Source organism: Suncus etruscus, chromosome 8, assembly GCF_024139225.1.
Source record: "Suncus etruscus isolate mSunEtr1 chromosome 8, mSunEtr1.pri.cur, whole genome shotgun sequence".
Classification (NCBI taxonomy): Eukaryota; Metazoa; Chordata; class Mammalia; order Eulipotyphla; family Soricidae; genus Suncus; species Suncus etruscus.
In genome coordinates, this window is record NC_064855.1 from 109,741,405 (window position 1) to 109,762,244 (window position 20,840).

Here is a 20,840-nt window from a genome sequence, read left to right on the forward strand (position 1 = left end):
ATGTGTGTATGTGTTGATATGCATTAACTTTTGTAGATGACAGCCGTGGTTGTCAAAATGCTGTGCATCTGAATCACTACAGAGCCTTTGAATGCTCCTTTTATAAGGTTTGACTTAGTCATTCTGAAATAGGACCTGAGCTTTGGCAACTAGAGGAAATTCCTGGTGATGAAGATGCAGCAACTGTGGAAGCTCTACTCTGACTTTCAGCATGCATCACTCAGCAATTCCACTTAATTTTGGGGAGAATACTATGCAGTTTTCACAGGTTACTCCAGTATCTGCACTTAGGAGTTATTCTTGCTGGGGTAGAGAACCATATGGGAAATGAGGGATTGAACCTGGGTCAGCAACATGCAAGGAAAATGTCCTCCCCATTGTACTATGGCTCTGGCTCCAGACACACCTTCCAGATGCCCTGGCCTAATGACTGTTCTTCAGACTATACCAGAAATCCCCAATCTCTAGTTCCTCTTTTAGATGGTAGGGGCAGAGTAGTTAGGAACAGGTAATATCTGCTACTCTGTAAAGACTTTATTTCCCCCAAGACTCCAAAGTTTCATAGGAAGACCTTAAAAGTCTACTTTATTTGGCCTGTTAGCTAGGAAAGGAGACAGGGCAGTCCCATGGAACCAAGAGTTAAGATTAAAGTCTCAGACTTACAGCTTGATGACTCCAGGGACAAATTGCAACAACCTTCTCTGACCTCCCAGGTACAATCCGGGCATGGCATTACTTGACCTTTGCCACTTTAATTTACTTTACCATCTCAATGTGCCCTGAGTCTGGCCTCTTTGTGAAAGTGATACGAAGGTTGGGATGCACTTGCCATCTTTAGACATAATTAGAAAGGAAAACTCACAACTGCTGGTTGTCACTGAAGCCCCCACTAAGTTCTGGGCTCTTTAGTTTGCATGAACTGTTCTTTTGAATCTCCACAACAGCTTTGGGTAAGAGGCAAAGTCACTCTCCTTTTCCTGAGGCTGAGAGGGGTGACCCAGTTTCCCCAACATCATGCCGGGGCAAATAAGAAAACTGTCCCAGGGAACAGAGTCAGCACCGTCTCCTGGAAGGGAAGTAGCATAGTATAAGCCTTGGTGGGTGGTGATGGTGGAAGCCTGTGGGATCTAGGTTGCCTGATTATGTCTGGGCTTCAATGTAGGTGTAGGAAAATCCAGTCATTTTAACCAAGAAACAGAGAAGCTCTAAAATTGTGTCTGGGTTCCAAACCACTGGACACTATAAAGTACCTACCAAAACAAGCTGAGGAGACTCAGCTAAAATTGGGAGGATTACTAGGAGATGCCAGCAAAGATGATGGGTACCCTGGACCAGACAACAGCACACATTGACTATGCCAGCACATAGGGGGCCTGCAAGATGACTTCATGGAATAGAAAATGTAATTTGCATACAGGTGTCCTAGGATCAATGATCAGCACCAGAGAATTGCAGCAAGTGACCTCTGAGTATAGAGCTGGGAGTGTCCTTTCCATTCTGCTGGATGTGACTTAAGAAAACAGAAGGTAGGAGAGAAAAAGAGAAGGAAATAAAAAGGAGGAAAATTGAAGAAGCAAAGAAGGAAGGAAGAAAGGAATAAGGAAGGCCAAGAGGAAATTCTGAGGCAGGAGAGGACTGCAGGCACCTAGAGTATCCTGTCTGACAATTGGCAAAGGTCCAGGGTAAAACAGAGCTCAAAGAAAGAGGCTTCAGTGTGTGAAGTCTGGGCTGGAAGGAGAGTGAAGTGGAACCTCAAGTTAGAAGTCAGTGACAAAATGTGTGTCAGGTGAAGGCACAGCTGATAAAAGGGCTCACAAAGACTTTCTAAGTCCAGACTGCAATATGAGGAGACAACCTCTGCTGCTTGATTTTCCTTCTGCTAAACTGTGCCCAAAATTACAAGATAAAAAAAAATTAGTAGGTGATTTAACTTCCTACCTACCTTTTAAGCCAGCAGAGTGTTCAACCCTCAGGTACTTAAAAGTAGTCTCCATATACAATTTCTGTAACTTGTGACAATACACACACACACACACACAACACACACACACATCTGTATGTGTGTGTCTTTGTGTAAAATAAAAGAGTCATTTGAAATGTGCAGTTCAGTAGCATCAACTACATTAGTTTTTCACTCTGTCTAGCTCCAAACTTTTCAGTAAATCTAAACTAAACTTTGTACTCAAGGAAGCTGGACTCTTTCCAGCCTATGGTAATTTTCATTCTTTTTTTTTTTTTTTTATCTCTTTGAAGTTGTCTGTTTTGGTCTATCTGATTAGAAGGAAATGGAACTATTGGTTCGACCATCTCTGGCTTCCTTTACTGAACACAGCGTTTTCAAGTTGCAGTCCTGTTGAAGCATATATCAAATCATCATCATTCCTTCTGATGCTAAATAATATTCCGGTATATTTTTGTGCATTTATTCTACTCTGCCCAGCCTTTCCAAAGTAGAAAGTTTTCTTTCTTTCCAACTAATATTGAATAGATTGCTTTAGGTTGCAAATGACATAAAAATGGGTTGAGGGTCATCTGACTTTCCAACCATAGAACTTTCCAAGCGTGGAACTGCTGTAGAGCGGGCATGAGAGAGTAACCTTACTACCCTCAAATGATCAATATGACATAGATTGATACTTGTGGAGACTTTAAGAAAGAAATGGAGAGAATTGGGCAACCTGTCAAGGTGCTTATGTTGATGTATGTGCAGCTATTTTTATCAGGCTATGTCTTTGATAAAAACATTTTAATAATAAAAAATATATGTTGTCTTTGAGCAAACTTTGAAAGGTCAGCTACTCATGGAATTATACAAGAGTTAAGCTACTGCCCTCTACCCCAATGCCAGTAGCTGACCGAATTTCAACAGTAAATGAGGGATTTAGTTAAGTCTCTGAAACATTACACACAATTGTATCCATGACCAGGAAGAAGCAAATATTCATAAGACAATCCTACGTCCTCATTATTATTTTCTCTTATTCTGAATCCCAACCATATTTCTGGGAAAACTGAAGTTGATTTGTGTTTGCAAAGCTGGACCCTATCCTGAAACAACAGTCTTGGGAGACCCAGGAAGTCTTTTTCTTTTTTGTCAGAATAAGTAGGGAAGAAGGAATGTGTAGGAAGGTTTTATTGTCTCTGCTTCAGATACCACACGGATATTCCTCTTAGTAAGGCATAGGACAGGGGACCAGACTGATAGCAAGTATCCCGGCACCCCAGGTAGTCCTATGAGCACCGCCAGTAGTAATTCCTGAGTAAATTCTTTACTCAGAGCCCTGAACATCACCAGGTATGTGCCCCCACCCGCAAAAAAAAAAAAAAAAGAAATGCATAGGGCAAAGGGGTATATGAAGTGGAGGCCATTCTTTATCCAATGAATCACTTGTATAATTGGAGCTCTGATTGAGAATTTCTATCTGAGGCTTAATTGGCCTCTCTCCTTATCCATCAGATACATCAATGCCGGCATTTTGGATTCAAACTTAAGGTGGAAATAAGCAGAAGTAAATAGAAGTACATCAGAAAAGAGGTCACAGAACCCCACATTTTCAGCATAGACGAGGCATTCATGAGGCATCATAAATTATGAATTTATATATTTTAGCTAAACTAGTCTTAATAGTGTGAGGCTTGTTTGAAAAATAGAACACCACAGGGCCAGAGCGATGGCGCAGTAATAGGGTATTTGCCTTGGAAGGTGGCTGACCCAGGACTGACCTCAGCATCCCATATGGTCCCCCAAGCCAGGAGTAACCCCTGAGTGTCACTGGGTGTGGCCCAAAATCAAAAAATAAAATAAAATAAATAAAAAATAGGGGCCAGCGAGGTGGCGCTAGAGGTAAGGTGTCTGCCTTGCAAGCACTAGCCAAGGAAGGACCATGGTTCGATCCCCCGGCATCCCATATGGTCTCCCCAAGCCAGGGGCAATTTCTGAGCACTTAGTCAGGAGTAACCCCTAAGCATCAAATGAGTTAGGCCTAAAAAATCAAAAATAAATAAATAAATAGATAAATAAATAAATAAATGAAAAATAGAACACCCTAGCCAACAAATTTTTTTAAATAATTGAAAAATATACATTGATTTTATATAAATGTTTCTCTGCAACAAACTTATTAAGCATGCATTGTGGGACCTGGAAGACCTACTCTTCCAGGGGATGAGATGAGGGTGGTAAGCAAAATAGGCAAAATATCCCCTTGTGAGGCTTCTGTACCCATGAGGTGAAAAATGTCAAAAAATATGTCCAACATGTTTGTAATCATGGTGCTTAAATAAAGATATTATAAAAAATATTAAAAGAATAAAAATAATGCTGGAAAATGCAGAAATTTATATATAACATATTTTTTTTTTTTTTAATTTTTATTTTTAATTATGAGAACAAGGGTGCAAAGAAAGAGTTACCGTGGAAGGACAATCACCCATAACATAATTCTCAAAAGTCCCCTTGCTGATATCTTAACTTTGAAATTTCAGCCAAAGAAAATTAAGACAAATAAGACAGAATTCATGTACAATTACTTTGTCCCTCAAGTCCCCAGATTGTAACACATTATAATATTTCTTAACTGTACACAAGGTAATTTAAAGCAATAAAACTTATGTAACCCCTTAAACATTACAGGCATAGTATTTTCTTACATTTCCATATACATGCATATTGGCTTAAGTTACCCTCAAATTTTAAGTGAGTTCTTTTTAAGGATTAGAGTCAAAGGAGCACAGTAAAAATGGTGTTAGAGTGGCAATTGTTGTTTGCATAGGCCCACCAAAATATGAGGGACATGGAAAGAAATAACCTTGGCCTAAGTACAAAGAGACCAGACCCCTGAAGTTTCCTGGCACAAGACCAAGTCTAGGCTCCAGGCAAGCTAGATCGTCCAATCCAATACATTGTCTGTAATGCCAACACACTTTTATTTTTCACACAGTCTCTGTGTGATTCTGTATTAAAGTTCCTGGAATCTGCATATCTTACATTGAAGTCAGGATGTGGAACATCCTCTCCTTTCACCTCACAATCATAGGGCAATGCAGGGAGCCCTGTCCTGTAAGCAGGTCGTTGTTGTTGTTAAGTCTTCTCATTGTTAAGGGAAGTCTCTCTTGAGCAGGTCGAAGTCTGAGCAGTGTAGGTCTTCCGTGGTAAAGGATTACTTCCAGGTGATGTTATAGACCAGCCTGGATGTTTCGTAGATGGCTTCCCTGGTTCAGGGGAGGATGGATTATGCTCTTTCTTCTGAGGTCTGTGCCAGGTCGTTATGTCAATGTTCAGGGGGTAAGGTCCCTTTGCACTACAAGATTTGTGTGTTCCAAAATCTATTAGGTAGGATCTTATTTGTATGTATAGTATTTTCCCATTTTGATGTGCCTATGCAAATAAGAAGCAATGCCACGTGGTGTTATTGGCGCATATGGGGGCCATAAGAACAATTCCAATGATTCCCATGACATGGTTCAATCATAAGCATTAAACTGGGGGACTCTTCCACCAAAATTCCTTATTAAACAGCTCAAAAAGAGAAGATAAAAAGTAGTTAGAATCGTCACTGTATAAGACAACATTTAGTAAGAATCATAGCTGTCAGAGAAAAAATACAACATATTCTAAAGAATATGTGTCCATTTTATGTATCTTGAAATGGTTTGGGGTTGTCACACAAAATGCACAGCTTTGGACTGTGATTAGGATTGTACACTACTGAATTAAAGAGAGTAATGTAGGTTAGTATTATTTCAGAGGGGGTTAGAGAGTTAAGGAGTAAAAAAGAAATTTGTAGGGGTGTGGTAAAGGGCAGAATACAAAATGAACATTCTGTATACGCAAAACATAACTTAAGAATAAGGAATATTCTGAATACACGAAGGACGCGCGGGGGCGTAAGCCCCCGCGCGGTTCTGCAGATTTTGGATGCCTAGGGAGGAATTTCTCACCCCCTCCCCCCAGGGCCGGATTAACCAGGCGTGGCCCTGAAGACCCGCCTGGTGTGGGGGAAGTCATGCTCGCCTGGACTAAGTGGTCAGCCCAGGGGTCCGGTGGCTAGCTGTCCTGCCCAGAGCCCCCAACATACCAGTCAAAGGAACCCAGAAATCCTGGCATGCGGAGTGTTCTGGCCCCAGCCGTGCCTCTGCAGATTTTGGATGCCTAGGGAGGAATTTCTCACCCCCTCCCCCCAGGGCCGGATTAACCAGGCGTGGCCCTGAAGACCCGCCTGGTGTGGGGGAAGTCATGCTCGCCTGGACTAAGTGGTCAGCCCAGGGGTCCGGTGGCTAGCTGTCCTGCCCAGAGCCCCCAACATACCAGTCAAAGGAACCCAGAAATCCTGGCATGCGGAGTGTTCTGGCCCCAGCCGTGCCTCTGCAGATTTTGGATGCCTAGGGAGGAATTTCTCACCCCCTCCCCCCAGGGCCGGATTAACCAGGCGTGGCCCTGAAGACCCGCCTGGTGTGGGGGAAGTCATGCTCGCCTGGACTAAGTGGTCAGCCCAGGGGTCCGGTGGCTAGCTGTCCTGCCCAGAGCCCCCAACATACCAGTCAAAGGAACCCAGAAATCCTGGCATGCGGAGTGTTCTGGCCCCAGCCGTGCCTCTGCAGATTTTGGATGCCTAGGGAGGAATTTCTCACCCCCTCCCCCCAGGGCCGGATTAACCAGGCGTGGCCCTGAAGACCCGCCTGGTGTGGGGGAAGTCATGCTCGCCTGGACTAAGTGGTCAGCCCAGGGGTCCGGTGGCTAGCTGTCCTGCCCAGAGCCCCCAACATACCAGTCAAAGGAACCCAGAAATCCTGGCATGCGGAGTGTTCTGGCCCCAGCCGTGCCTCTGCAGATTTTGGATGCCTAGGGAGGAATTTCTCACCCCCTCCCCCCAGGGCCGGATTAACCAGGCGTGGCCCTGAAGACCCGCCTGGTGTGGGGGAAGTCATGCTCGCCTGGACTAAGTGGTCAGCCCAGGGGTCCGGTGGCTAGCTGTCCTGCCCAGAGCCCCCAACATACCAGTCAAAGGAACCCAGAAATCCTGGCATGCGGAGTGTTCTGGCCCCAGCCGTGCCTCTGCAGATTTTGGATGCCTAGGGAGGAATTTCTCACCCCCTCCCCCCAGGGCCGGATTAACCAGGCGTGGCCCTGAAGACCCGCCTGGTGTGGGGGAAGTCATGCTCGCCTGGACTAAGTGGTCAGCCCAGGGGTCCGGTGGCTAGCTGTCCTGCCCAGAGCCCCCAACATACCAGTCAAAGGAACCCAGAAATCCTGGCATGCGGAGTGTTCTGGCCCCAGCCGTGCCTCTGCAGATTTTGGATGCCTAGGGAGGAATTTCTCACCCCCTCCCCCCAGGGCCGGATTAACCAGGCGTGGCCCTGAAGACCCGCCTGGTGTGGGGGAAGTCATGCTCGCCTGGACTAAGTGGTCAGCCCAGGGGTCCGGTGGCTAGCTGTCCTGCCCAGAGCCCCCAACATACCAGTCAAAGGAACCCAGAAATCCTGGCATGCGGAGTGTTCTGGCCCCAGCCGTGCCTCTGCAGATTTTGGATGCCTAGGGAGGAATTTCTCACCCCCTCCCCCCAGGGCCGGATTAACCAGGCGTGGCCCTGAAGACCCGCCTGGTGTGGGGGAAGTCATGCTCGCCTGGACTAAGTGGTCAGCCCAGGGGTCCGGTGGCTAGCTGTCCTGCCCAGAGCCCCCAACATACCAGTCAAAGGAACCCAGAACTCCTGGCATGCGGAGTGTTCTGGCCCCAGCCGTGCCTCTGCAGATTTTGGATGCCTAGGGAGGAATTTCTCACCCCCTCCCCCCAGGGCCGGATTAACCAGGCGTGGCCCTGAAGACCCGCCTGGTGTGGGGGAAGTCATGCTCGCCTGGACTAAGTGGTCAGCCCAGGGGTCCGGTGGCTAGCTGTCCTGCCCAGAGCCCCCAACATACCAGTCAAAGGAACCCAGAAATCCTGGCATGCGGAGTGTTCTGGCCCCAGCCGTGCCTCTGCAGATTTTCATATATAACATATTTTATATAATGCATGTGAGACTGTGCATGTGGGAAGAGGCTTAATATGCTATAAAGACACATTATTATAGATTTCAGAGAAAACTGTTGCTAACTAATTTGCACCTGCCTTGTAATACTCTCTATAATGATTTCAACCAGTCTCTTGGCTCAACATCGACCAGAGTGTGTGCAGTTTAAGGGGCCTCTTACCTCTTTTTAGTTGGTAGACATATCTTGGACAATGAAAACATGACCTAATACTTCCCAGGGAGATAGATGACTGCAAATGCGTTCTTCACCATCCCACCAAGGTTCCCTCTTCTGCCCCTTTTCCATCCTCCTGCCTGTTCAGAGGAAAGGACAAATATTGCAAGAGATGTTCACTTCCTGTCTTCACGAGCTAGAAAAGAAAATGTGCAGCCAAGCACAGCAGGCAAGAAAAGAGGAAACTAGATAGTCAGGAGCTGCTGGGGATGTCCCAGCCCTTTCCCAGTTTTGAACCTCTTCCCAGAGACTGGGGTGAACTCACGCAGCTCAAGGCCAATAGGATTGCCTCAAGCTTGGCCATGGGTCCCTTTCCTGGTGGCTGGGGCTAGTGTCTGTGCTTATCAGATCAGAGGCAGTCTCAATGGAATCAATTAGCTCAGCAGGCCTCAGAGAGCTCTGAGATGTGACTGGTCACAGTTTTCTACCAAAGTTAAGAAAAGAAAAGAGAAAAATATAAAATCATCTCACTGACAAGGAAGCTGGCACTTCCTTCTCTGAGATCCTTTGATTAGTGGGAGAAAGCAACAATGGGGGATGCTATGGGGACTCACCCAGGATACGCCATAGAGTTGGGGTACCAGTATTCCACCCTCCAGCTGTTCTCCACTACTCACAGCTGCTTCCATTATTAGAGAAATACTGATAGAGCCTCTGTATCTAGAACAAAAGGTATTTGCAACTCTGCAGCCTCACAGATAGTGTCTGATATATAGGGTCAGAAATCTGATGCTCTCTTTTGTAGCCTAGACCAAACCTGGACTCCAGGGAACTTTTCTGGCCCAAGGAGATCCAGCAAGTCTCCATCAGAGACCACAGCCCCAGTAGATCATCTACTTCTGTGTCTACTGCTGCTTCCTTCCTGTTTCTCCTTCAACACCCCTCCAGGAGTTTAAATATTTCCCAGGACTGATGCTCCGATTCCAGACCTCTGCTCAACTCTCTACTGTGTAGGTCCTTTCATCTTTGTTATCAGAGTTGCTTATAACAGAAATGAAGCTCAGAGAGATGTGTGAGTCTTTCCTGAAATCACAGTCCCAGAAAAGACACCCAAATCTCCTCTTTCTTTCTCCCCTAAATCTGACATTTGTTTCTGTTCTTCTACTACTAGGAAGAAACATCCCCCGTCCAACATAGATGAATCCTCTCCCACTCTTGTTGGAGAGGTTCCTAATGTTTATTGCTGGGGGATCCCATTATGCCACTCGAAAGCCCCGACTTCTAGCTTCCTGAAGAGGTGATGTAGCTGTTAGAAATTCCAGACACTCTGCTGACGTCAATTGTCCAGGTGGTGGCAGATGTTTTATTCCTTGTTTTGTGTGTGTGGTTTTGTTTTTCTTTCCTGGTGGGTAAAGTGGTATGTAGGTGGCTTAATTGTGCTGAACAGAGTGTCTTTCTCCCTTCTGGGCTCAAGGGTGGGCAATGAAGAGTGAGAAAGAGAGATGATGGGAGATTATCATAAGAACAGAGGGATCCTTAACCTGTCAGCCAAAGCCAGAGGGAGGTGCATTTCCTACCAAGGCAATAGCAACACTGATGAGCTGGTTTATTTTCTGCTGGATGCACAGAGACTTTATCAAAAATTCTGAAGGCAAATCAAATAATGGTTGGTGCTCCAAATGGCCCAGGGAGGTATCCACTCTAGCATGTGCTGCATGGCATAGGAGAATCAAACTAGCAGAGTAGTTTTTAGTTCTGCAAACATTCAAAGCAAAGACTGGGCTGAAGCAAAGATGGAGAAACAAACCTGTGCTGGTTGCTGCCCTGAGTTCTGCCTTACTGACTTCAAATTATTCCTCACATCCATCAAGCTATTTAAAGTCCTTTTCTTCAGAGACTGAGGATATAATGGTTAGAGTGTGCAACTTACATTCACCTGACTTGGGTTCAAACCACATGACTTCCAGAACATTGCTTGGTGCAGTCTCAGAGTCTCCGAAGCATCACCTGGTATGGCCCTAGAAGTCTTTGGGTACCACCAGAGTAGTGGGGAATTTCTAGTACCCTAAAATTATAGTAGCAACTTTATCCTCAATACTAAGCCCTAAATAACTAAGTTGACCAAGACTTTCTGTTGGGAAGCCCCCATGTAAAAGTCTTTCCTTCCTTGTATGGCTTCAACACACACCCACACCACACACACACACACACACACACACACACACACACACACACACACACACATGCCTCAAATTCTCCATTTAGGAACTGTTTCTTACAAAGATGTTAATTTTATAATAAAGACTAAGTCATCTCTCTAGAATGATTATACCACAACAACTATAGCACAGGACGCTGAGCAGTGGTGTATGTATGCAATGAAGGGAAGTGCTCTTGAGGGTCTCAAGGGGTCAGTTGATCATATTAGAACTGTAGACAGTAGTTAGACAAAGTATGGTAGCAGTATTAAATTTGTGAAGATTGAAAATTTTCCTACAGTCTATGTGAGAGGAATCTTGATTTGTAGAAAACACACACTGAAAGGCTGGGGAGTGAAGGAGCACTGTGCATATAAATGCATCTAAGAGTAGAGGAAGTTCAAGTTATACTCAAAAATAGTGTACATATATACACATAGATCTACCAGTTTTCTGATTTATATTTGTATATGTAGCAAATGTATATTACTATGTAAGTATTCATGTCCGTAAACTCTACTCTTACATAGTATGGACTGATACTCTCAAGTAATTGTACTGTATACATGAGTATAAAATATTCACATATATGCAATTCTCCAAATAACAGAGAGGAAAAATAGATAAAACAAAGTAAAATGTCAATAATAGATGGCTTGGGTAAAGCAAAATCAAGTGATATTTTTATTATTTTAGTTTTGGTGAGTTTGGAGTTACTCCCCACAGAAAAACAAAACATTTCCCCTATATTTGCAACTGTATAGTAAAATTAGAGAAGTCACCTCCCTATGCATCCAAGTGTTGACTATTGCATCCACAATGAGAATGAACAACTTGTAAAAAGTGAGTTAATTCTAGAAAACATATATGTTCTTGTCTACATTTTTAAGGCTACATAAAAATTTCTTTGGAATTCATGAATACTCATGTCAAGTAAGTTGGCAGATGATAGGAGGGTAGATAGTGAGAAATTGTGAAGTATAGCAGAGGGCTGGGTTGCCTTGAAATGACTTGAACTAGTGTCAAGGTTCAGATGGATGGAGACCATGACAATGCGTGGAATAAATTTAAATGAAATTAAAAAAAACCTTTACAGAGATTTGCAATAGCAGCTCAAAGTAGAATGAATCAGGAGAAAATGGTGAGCATTAAAAGATGCTCTTTTTCCAAAATGTCATCTTTTGGATAAAGCTTTGTTTAAAGCCGGGACCAAGAAAATCTTCAGTTGAAAAGAAATTGAAGAAGCAAAGCTGAAAGATGCAAAAAAAATATGGAGACTTATCACTTCATTGATATGAATTTGATTCAGCCTTTCCCAGCCTCCTCTGTTAATGACCAGCACCATGGAGCTTCCCTATGGGAAGTTCCTTTGCAGAACTGGTGATATTGAATAGAGTCTTCAAGGAGAACTGCTGAAGGTGAAAAATGGAGTGACTCTGGAAGTCATTTGGGAAGCAAACCCAGCTCCTAAAGCAAAATAAAGCAAAATATTCCATCTGAACTAAATATTCTCTTGCATATAACTGGAGTTTATTGTGTCAAGCCCATGAAGAAATGTCTCTTTAATACTTGCATAGAGGCCATCTGATGACCACAGCATCCAAGCTAGTCTCAAATTTTGCTCCTGCCTTCACCCCTAGAATTCTCACTTTTATACAAAATAAATCAGTTTGCACACATATATACTCACTTGCTAGCCCAATGATGAATTTTATAAAGCAATCATTTTCTTCAGAACACTGATATTTTCCACAGAGATTGTTTAAATCCACTGCTGAAATGCAGTTCTTCTCTGGGGTAAAATGAACACATTCTCAGAGACATGGTCCCCGCCAGGTTATCTTTGGTCAAATGACAAGACATTCTATAAACTCTCCATGAATTTGGAGGTTATCTTTGGTCAAATGACAAGACATTCTATAAACTCTCCATGATCTTGAACCTTTGTTGTCCAGGTTGGGATTTTGCCACATGCTGAAGATATTGCTACTGGTGTTACTAAGAAAGTCCTGGACTCTTTAACAGCCCCTGTGTGTCTAACTCCTCATTTTTATATGTCACCAGAAAGATGGAAAGCTGAGAGCACATCTGGGATCTGACTTTAATACTAGCTCAGGGGAAAGGGTACCACATAATCAGTCACTCCCCGCATAAATAGATTTTCCTTAAAGATTAGACAAAATGCCAGTAAAATGTGGGCCTGTTTCATATCTTATGGTAAGCTCAAACTAAAGAAACTAAATGTTGGTGATATCCAGCTATGTTGGCTTGTTGAGTCTACATGTCCACGCTCACACATGAGTACCATATTTGCCAGCATATAAGATGACCCTTCAACCCATGAAAAACTTCCTAAAAGTCTTAAAAGTAAGTTACTTCTTAAAAGTAAGAGAGGTGCGGATCACTCGTCCCTGAAGCTGGAACAAGTTTCATAATGCCGTATACCAGCATATACTATGACTCCAACTTTTAGGAAGTTTTTCATGGGTTGAAGGGTCGTCTTATATGCTGGCAAATATGGTAAATGTAAATTGTCCCGAGTTTACCTGACCTAAAGAAAAGTAGCTTATGAACCTGGGAAACCAGAAGGGCATGAGGCCTTAGTGTCCTGCATTGATACCCTGAGTGTACTTCAGTACAGCACACTGCTGGGAACCCATTTTTCATGTTGGGAGATGCAACTGAAGCATAAACCCTATCTGATGGTAGAGGTTTATACCTATACCAGGGAAATTCTGGAAGTGAAAGGTTTACTACAGGGCTGTTGCATGAAGTATTAAAGTTTCCCAAAGGAACATAATATACATAGAGGAGACTTTAACCAGAATTGTTCAGATAGTCATGGAAGCCAAGAATCCTTTCATCTGTCATTTACAAGCAAGAAAATAAGAGAGATTGAGGTATCATCCATGCAAGGATGATCATCCTTGATTATTCATGGTGTTCATCCATGAACTCCAAGGTCACTGTGAATACAGTTCCTGGAGACCAAGGCTTAGGGCCTAAGAGCAAGAAGTTCCTGTGTGTCAGGTAAGAAGATGGCTATCTCAGCTCAAGAAATGAGCACATTCACACCTCCTCTACTTCTAAGTTCTATTTAGGCTTCCCATGCAATAGACAGTATCCACCTTCTTTGGTGAGAGCAAATCTCTTTACTCAATCACTTGTGCTAAATCAAAAACTAAACAGTATTTCTAGAAGCATCCAGAAAATACTCCTAGACCACTTCACAAATATAGTTCCTCACTCGTGAGACCTCCTCAGCCCAGTCAGTGACCATAGGAATGACCAGTACAAACTCTGAGTTGCATAAAACCTATATTCATGAGCACATAAAGATTGAGTTCTATGGAAGTGACCTAAAAAACATGCTAAACTCGGCAACAAAACTCTAATTTAGAGTATCAGGGTCAACATCATTGGCTTAGAAAGCAATAGATGAATATTCTGAGAACTGTATATGACAATGCTATAGATATCCACTGTGTGTGTATGCGTGTGCACTTAACTTTTATTCAACTCCAAACCATTGTGAGTTCTCTCTTTATTCTTTGCTGCAATTAAAGAGGAAACGACAATTCAAAGGGTTTGTTAGCAGCTCTGCTTCTCTTTTCCTAATAGTTTGCCTAGTTTCTAATGACCAGAACGCTGCACAGGAGGCCTTAGTAATGGAGCTACTCACCATGGGAGCTCATGCAAAGCAAGTGTGACTTAATCACAGCCACCGAAGATGAAAAATGTAGTATTTCCTAAGGAAGCCAGTGAGGCAGTAATTTTCAAATGCCACTAATGTCATGTTGAGTGGAACGAGGCTTCCATTTCCAGCTTCTCTTTTATGCCCCTGATTGAATGCTTTTAGCAAAAATAAAAATTTCAAAGTGGCATTCTTAATAACAGAACTGGAAGTAGAGGGGAATGTCTGGACTGTGTAGCAAGAATGTGAAAGCTATTTCTAGATAATGTGGCATCACAGGGAAGGGATGGAGTTCTAGGGTAAGTTTGAAAACAAGAAATCCACTCTTAGCCCCTAGAGAAGCCACATATTTGGGAGTCCTTTCAAAATTTGTATTCAAAGGAAATGTGATTAATAATGTTGAAGTGTGCCAAAAATTTGAAGAGAATTGTTTTTTTATCTTGAAGTGGATATAATCCTTTGTGCATGCAGCAAAGCGCATTTCTATTCCAGACCTTTATCTCTTGAATGGTTTCAGTTGCTGACTCAAGAGTTTGTTCTCCATTGGGCAAATCCTGGCTGCACTTTATAGTTCGGTTGATTGATTGGGCAAATTCCGGATGTGGGCTTTTATGAAGAAGTTCATCAGTTCTGTTTTGTGTTGGGTTCTGAGTGTGTATCCAGTAGTCATGGTCATTGTAGTGTTCATGGGCTAGTAAGCCAAGGTAGACACTGGAAATGAAATTATATAGGTAAATCCCTGGATATAGTAGATGTAGCAAGTAAAATCAGGTTGTGAACTGCATTTATGAGCAGGCAATATTATGCAGACTTGCATATGATATTTACATTCATATGCATGCCTATAGATAGATGCACACTTTTATGTGAGCATGTGTGTATAGGGTTGCCAGATTTAACAAACAAAATTAAATACAGGAGTCAAATATAGGAGTTAAATTTAAAACTCAGAAAAAAGGAATAATTCTTCAGTATAGATGTGTACCTAGGGCATAATGCATGAGCATTTGGTATTTATCTGAAATTCCTATTGAGCAAATTTACCTTTATATTTTTTGACAAGCCCATAATGTCTCTCAGTGAATGTCTTTTAATATCAAAACACTCACAAACTCACACAAGTGAAGGATCATTCAGGGAGACAAATAAAAGAAGCAGAAAAGATTCGGAAGTATTGTCTGTGAATACAGTTCCAAAACTTTATTCTAATGTCCTTTCCCCTCTGGTTTTCCTTTTTGTTCTCTTTTGACCTGCAGAGAAAAGAGGAGCTGGTGTCCTGTGACCTAATAAGGGCACCTAAACTACTGCCCGCAATAGGACTCAAATGCCACTTTCTACCTTTTTGTCTTTCCCCAAATAGTCTCCCTGAATGTACATTCTCCCGTTCAGTCAAACCCAGTAAAGGGGCCATTCTGGGTTCAGATATTGCTAAGGGATATCAAGAGCATTGTTTTGTTAATAGGAAAAGTTTAGTCCAACCAAGATTTATTGAGGATCAGATTACTTGCCTGTCTAGACCACGAAAAAGCTTGAGTTGCAGTTTCAACTAATGAAAGCCATTTGTTTCTGAATTCCATGCCGTGTGATTATGATCACTCTTGTTGAAGTCTTACTATGGGCATATATCCACGTTGTTATTTTTGCAAATCTTTGGTTAGTTTCTTAGCTCCTAAATCTTCTGCTTTCTCTTTTATATAATGGGAGTGGTACAGTCTGTACCACGGGAGAATACTGAGAACTTGTGGGATGGTGTGTTGTTTTAATTATAAAATATAAAGAGTCTAACATTCTAGTGTTGAGGTGAGCTCTTTCTTGGCACAGTGCCTGTAGCCCCTTTGGCCAGAGGGTCTGAAGGTACGGGATGACAGCATAGAAATAACCACAAGCAGTCAGTTAAAGTTCATTGGAGTTAGCTCGGTTTATTCCAAGGCCCTATCCGCCATGTCCATTTCCTCAGATGGCTTCTGTGCTAAGCCTTTTTCAAGCAACTTCTCCTCTGCTCCTCTTCTGGCTCTCTGCCTCTGTTTCCTCTCCCTCCTCACCCTCCAAACTCTATTATTCTTTCTTTAAGATACCCCTACCCATCCCAATTGTGGACAAGTCTGACCATCCAGGTGATATTAGCATTTCAATAGAAAGTTTAGGGGAGGGGCCGGAGAGATAGCATGGAGATAGTGTGTTTGCCTTGCATGCAGAAGGACTGTGGTTCGAATCCTGGCAGCCCATATGGTCCCCTGAGCCTGCCAGGAGCTATTTCTGAGCATAGAGCCAGAAGTAACCCCGGTGCACTGCCGGGTGTGACCCAAAAACATAAAACAAAACAAAACAAAAAAAGAATTTGAGGTAAGGAATACCTCACAATGGTGGAATAAAAAATCTTGGTGGAAAAATAATACAGGGGAAAAAGCACTTGCCTTGCAAAAGTCTGACCCTAGTTTCTATTCATGATGCACATGTGGTTCATTGAACACCACCAGAGCTAATCCCATAGCATAGACTCAAGACTAAACCCAGATCACCATAGGGCATGGCCATTGTCTCACCCCCAACCCTAATAAGCTTGGTGCAATGCCTGGAAAGAAAAGTAACCAAGAGAATTTGGGAAAGGATGACCTAGCACCTAGCACATCAGAATCAACCACTCAAAGTCATTCTCAAGGTTTCTCACATATTCAAGAAAGTTGGCTGAGTCCATGCCAATGTCCTTATACAAAGAACTGCATTTGGGAGGTGGCTCCATTAACTTTTGGAAGCAAGTGGAGCCTAGAGCATCTATGGTTCAATGAAGACTTAGCAAAATAAGTGTGGGCATTTCTGAAATGTTTCCAAAGCCAGAATCTATTCCATGCCTAAAATGTTGGCTCCACAACATGCTAGGAGCATGTTGAGCCACAGATGTGTATGTGATGCTAACATATGAAAATAGACATCCCCTAAACATTTTATGCAGCCAATGACAGAGTCAGAAGTGCTGTGCCCTGATGTAATAGTTTTTATCATTATTCAAGATGAATCGCCACCCCATACTTGACCACAATTAACTTGGATAACCTTGTAAGTGCTTAGTTTTGTTGTTTTAAAATGAGGGTGCTGAGCATAGAAAATTTTTTACAAGAAAGCGAAATTAAAAACTAATCTTTTTAACTGGGTTATAGATAGAAACATGATCTAGCACGTGTTTGAAGTGTACTGAAAATCACAAAGTCAAGTACACACAGTATCAAGATATTCTATGGGACCTTTATTTCTTGTACTTACTTCTCATTAGTCTGTAGCTTCTGAACAAGAAGTCAACTATTTTCCAGCATCTTCAAATAAAATGAAGCTACATGTCACAATACCACATTTCATTTGAAGACACTAGGTATCTTTCAAGATGCCCACATTTAACATATTTTATTTTTTGTCTTAGAGACAAGGTCCTGCCCATTTCTGCTTCTCCCAAGGCTGCAATAAACCTGCTAGGCCATATTGCTCTTGAAGTTAAAACTAATTCCAAAAAGCTAAAGAATTTTATCCCAGTGATTAGCAGAATTGATATTGTTTCTCAGAGCCATCATTTGGCATGAGAAAGATGGTGTGGTAAGGATGTGGTTTAGAAATGGATCACATGCCTCATACATGTGAGTTACTGGCTTTAATCCTTGGCACCACAATATATATAAATATAATTTATAATTAAAATATATTCAGTAATATATGAGGGGCTCCTGAATATAACTTAGTAGAAAAATTGCCTGCCTAGTAGGAAAGATACAAGTTCAAATTCCCAGTGCTACTGAGCATGATCCCTGCATCTCTGATGTTAGGGAGTCCCAAATTCTAGCAACCACCAGAGTCAGATGTGTGTGAGAAGTGCAATTGAAGTGTGCCATACCCAGGGAACTTTGAAACTGAAGAGATGTGACTACTAGGGCAGGAATGCAAGCCTGAAAACATGCAGAAAATATATATATGCAGAAAACATATATGAACACCACAGTGCCCTCTGGGGAACAGTGGAACCAGAATATATACGAGCCTCACAAGCACTCCAACTTGTACCAGAGCCAAGATGCAAGCCTTCCACCTACACATTGCAACAGTAAAGACAAGGAAAAGACAAGGGAATGTTGACATCACCCACCATACTTTCTTAACTCTGCCCCTAGTAGCTTTATTTCATGGTGCCACTCACAGTGGCCTCATAGATGTCTTTGACCAATGAGGAACTCTAGTTTCCTATACTTTAGTTTCCTATAGTTTCCTATTTGGGTTTAAGTCAAGTTGCGTGAAAATTGGGTAATATTTTTTTTTTGTCCCCCAATTCACAATACATACCCGGCAAGGGGCCTGTGTTGAGGTGTATATGGGGTGCCTTTACTGTACCTCCTCTTTCTATACAGCCAGTGTAAAGAACACAGCCTGTGGTAAGAATTGGGAGGCCTTATTTTATCTTTTATTTATTTTTTTCTTTTCTTCAGGGCAAACTAAAGTTGTTTTTTTTTGTTTTTTTTTTTTTGTTTTTTTAAGTAAGAATTCATTTAAAGGACAAAATTGATTAACATAATAAGGTAAACTAATATAACATAATATAGTGACATAACATAACATATAATATAATTAATATAATAATAATACATGTAAGTCAAAGAAAGTTTCTGATTAAAAACACAATTTTCTTTTTTTTCCATAATGGCTTACATATCTTTCACTGTAGTATTTTGGGTACATATTCACATTAAATCAGGGGAATACCCATCACCTAATATGTCCTCTTCTCAATCAAAAATCAAATATACTGAAAATAGGCAGAGTCCTGTCTAGAGGCTTCCAACCTCAGTTTGAGAGAGGATGTGAAAAAAGTAATTAAAATACCACAACAATACACACACACACACACACACACACTCGAAGACCTTTATATCAAAAGGGTCTTTGAGAATGGAGCACCAATGGCAAAAACGTTAGCATCAACTATAAACAAATGGGACTATATCAAACTAAAAAGCTTCTGCATGGCAAAAGAAACCCTACTTAATGCAAGAAGACAGCTAACAGAATGGGAAAAAATCTTTTCACTTGATATATCAGATAAAGGGCTGATATCTAGAACATACAAAGCGCTCAGAAACCTGAGTCCTTCAAAACCAAACGAAGCCATAAAAAAAATGGGGAGACGAAATGAATAGACATTTCTCTGAGGAAGAGAGAAGGATGGCCAACAAACACATGAAAACATGCTCACCTTCACTCATCATCAGGGAGATCCAAATCAAGACAACAATGAGATACCACCTCACACCAGTGAGGTTGGCTCACATCAAAAATAATGGGAACAACCTTTGTTGGAGAGGATGTGGTATGAAAGGAACTCTCATTCATTGCTGGTGGGAATGCCCCTTGGTCCAACATCTGTGGAGAAAAGTCTGGAGAGTGCTCAAAGAACTCAGAATTGAGCTGCCATTTGACCCAGCAATTGCTCTCCTAGGCATATATCCCCAAGATGGAAAGACATTCATTCCAAAATACGTATGCACCCCACTATTTATTGCAGCACTCAGTATAATAGCCAAATCTTGGAACCAACCTCGATGTCCAACAACAGATGAATGGATCATTAAGATGTGGTACATATATACAATGGAATATTACATGGCAGTTAGAAATGATACAATCACAGACTTTGCAGCAACGTGGATGGACCTAGATCATGTTATGTTAAACGAAGTAAGTCAGAAGACAAAAGAAAAACACAGAATGGTAGCACTATTCTGAAACACCTAGAATACATAAAAAACAAAAAAAGGACATTGAAGAAGCATAACTGCTAGAACCACAAAGAAAGACTTCATAAACTCCATTCCCTGATCTGCACAGCCACCAAGATCTCTAGAAACAGGTCTGATTTTACCATCCAAGATAAAGTAGAAGTCTTCCACATACCACGAAAGCAGCAAGAGGAGAATAAATGATCTATTTTTTTTGACGTCTTTATTTTGGTGTGGAGATTACGGTTGATGTCTCCAATATTATTTTATTTTATTTTGTTTTGTCTTTCTCTTTCTTTTTGCACTTGAGTATGATTTGATTTCAGAACCGAGATTATTGTGTGGTGCCTGTTTTTATTGTTGTGGTGCTTATCGGTTATTTAATTCGATATTTTGTGTGTGTGTGTGGGTAATATTTTTAAAAGAGGAGAACCTTGGGGTACAGGGGTTTGATTCAGTGGTAGAGTTCTGCCTTGCCTGTGTGAAGCTACACATCCCTGACTGTGATTCCCCACCACTCTCAGGGTTCCTTCCTGATCTCTCAAGTGTGATCTCAACTCTACCACAGCCACAACCTTAGCAACAACTGAGACCATTGCTTTCTCTATGCTGTTTTACTTCCGGATTCAGCCAGATTATATGGCTATAAGGATAATGAGTAATGACTTCTCAGGGCTCAGATAGGTGACTCAGAACAGTAGAGCACTAGCATCTGAGGCTCTGAGTTCAATCCCCAGCACTGCATAATCATATCTTCACCACCAGTGGCAACAGGTGTCACTTTATTAGCTCCCAAGAACTACAGGGTGTAACCCCTCTTTGGGGAATCATACCTGACAGTGCTCAGCGATTACCCCTGACTTTGTGCTCAGGCATTACTCCTAGCAGAGCTGCAGGACTATGGGTATTTAGTGCTGAGGATTGAATCAAGGTTAGTACTATGCAAGGCAAGCAACTTTCCTGCTATACAACCCCCCCCCCAATTTTTTAAATGTAAAAATGACATCATTAAAG

General features: G+C 42.0%; 1 protein-coding gene and 1 non-coding gene across 2 annotated transcripts in view; one reads left to right on the forward strand and one right to left on the reverse strand.

The window, feature by feature from the left end:
* The window catches only part of GPC6 (glypican 6), a 1,177,499-nt gene that overhangs the window by 953,101 nt on the left and 203,558 nt on the right, over positions 1-20,840 (forward strand). The gene's annotated exons all lie outside the window — the stretch shown is intronic.
* LOC126016558 (small nucleolar RNA SNORA51) lies at positions 18,370-18,502 on the reverse strand. The gene has a single exon (XR_007498352.1). It is a non-coding gene; the product is annotated as a small nucleolar RNA SNORA51 (small nucleolar RNA).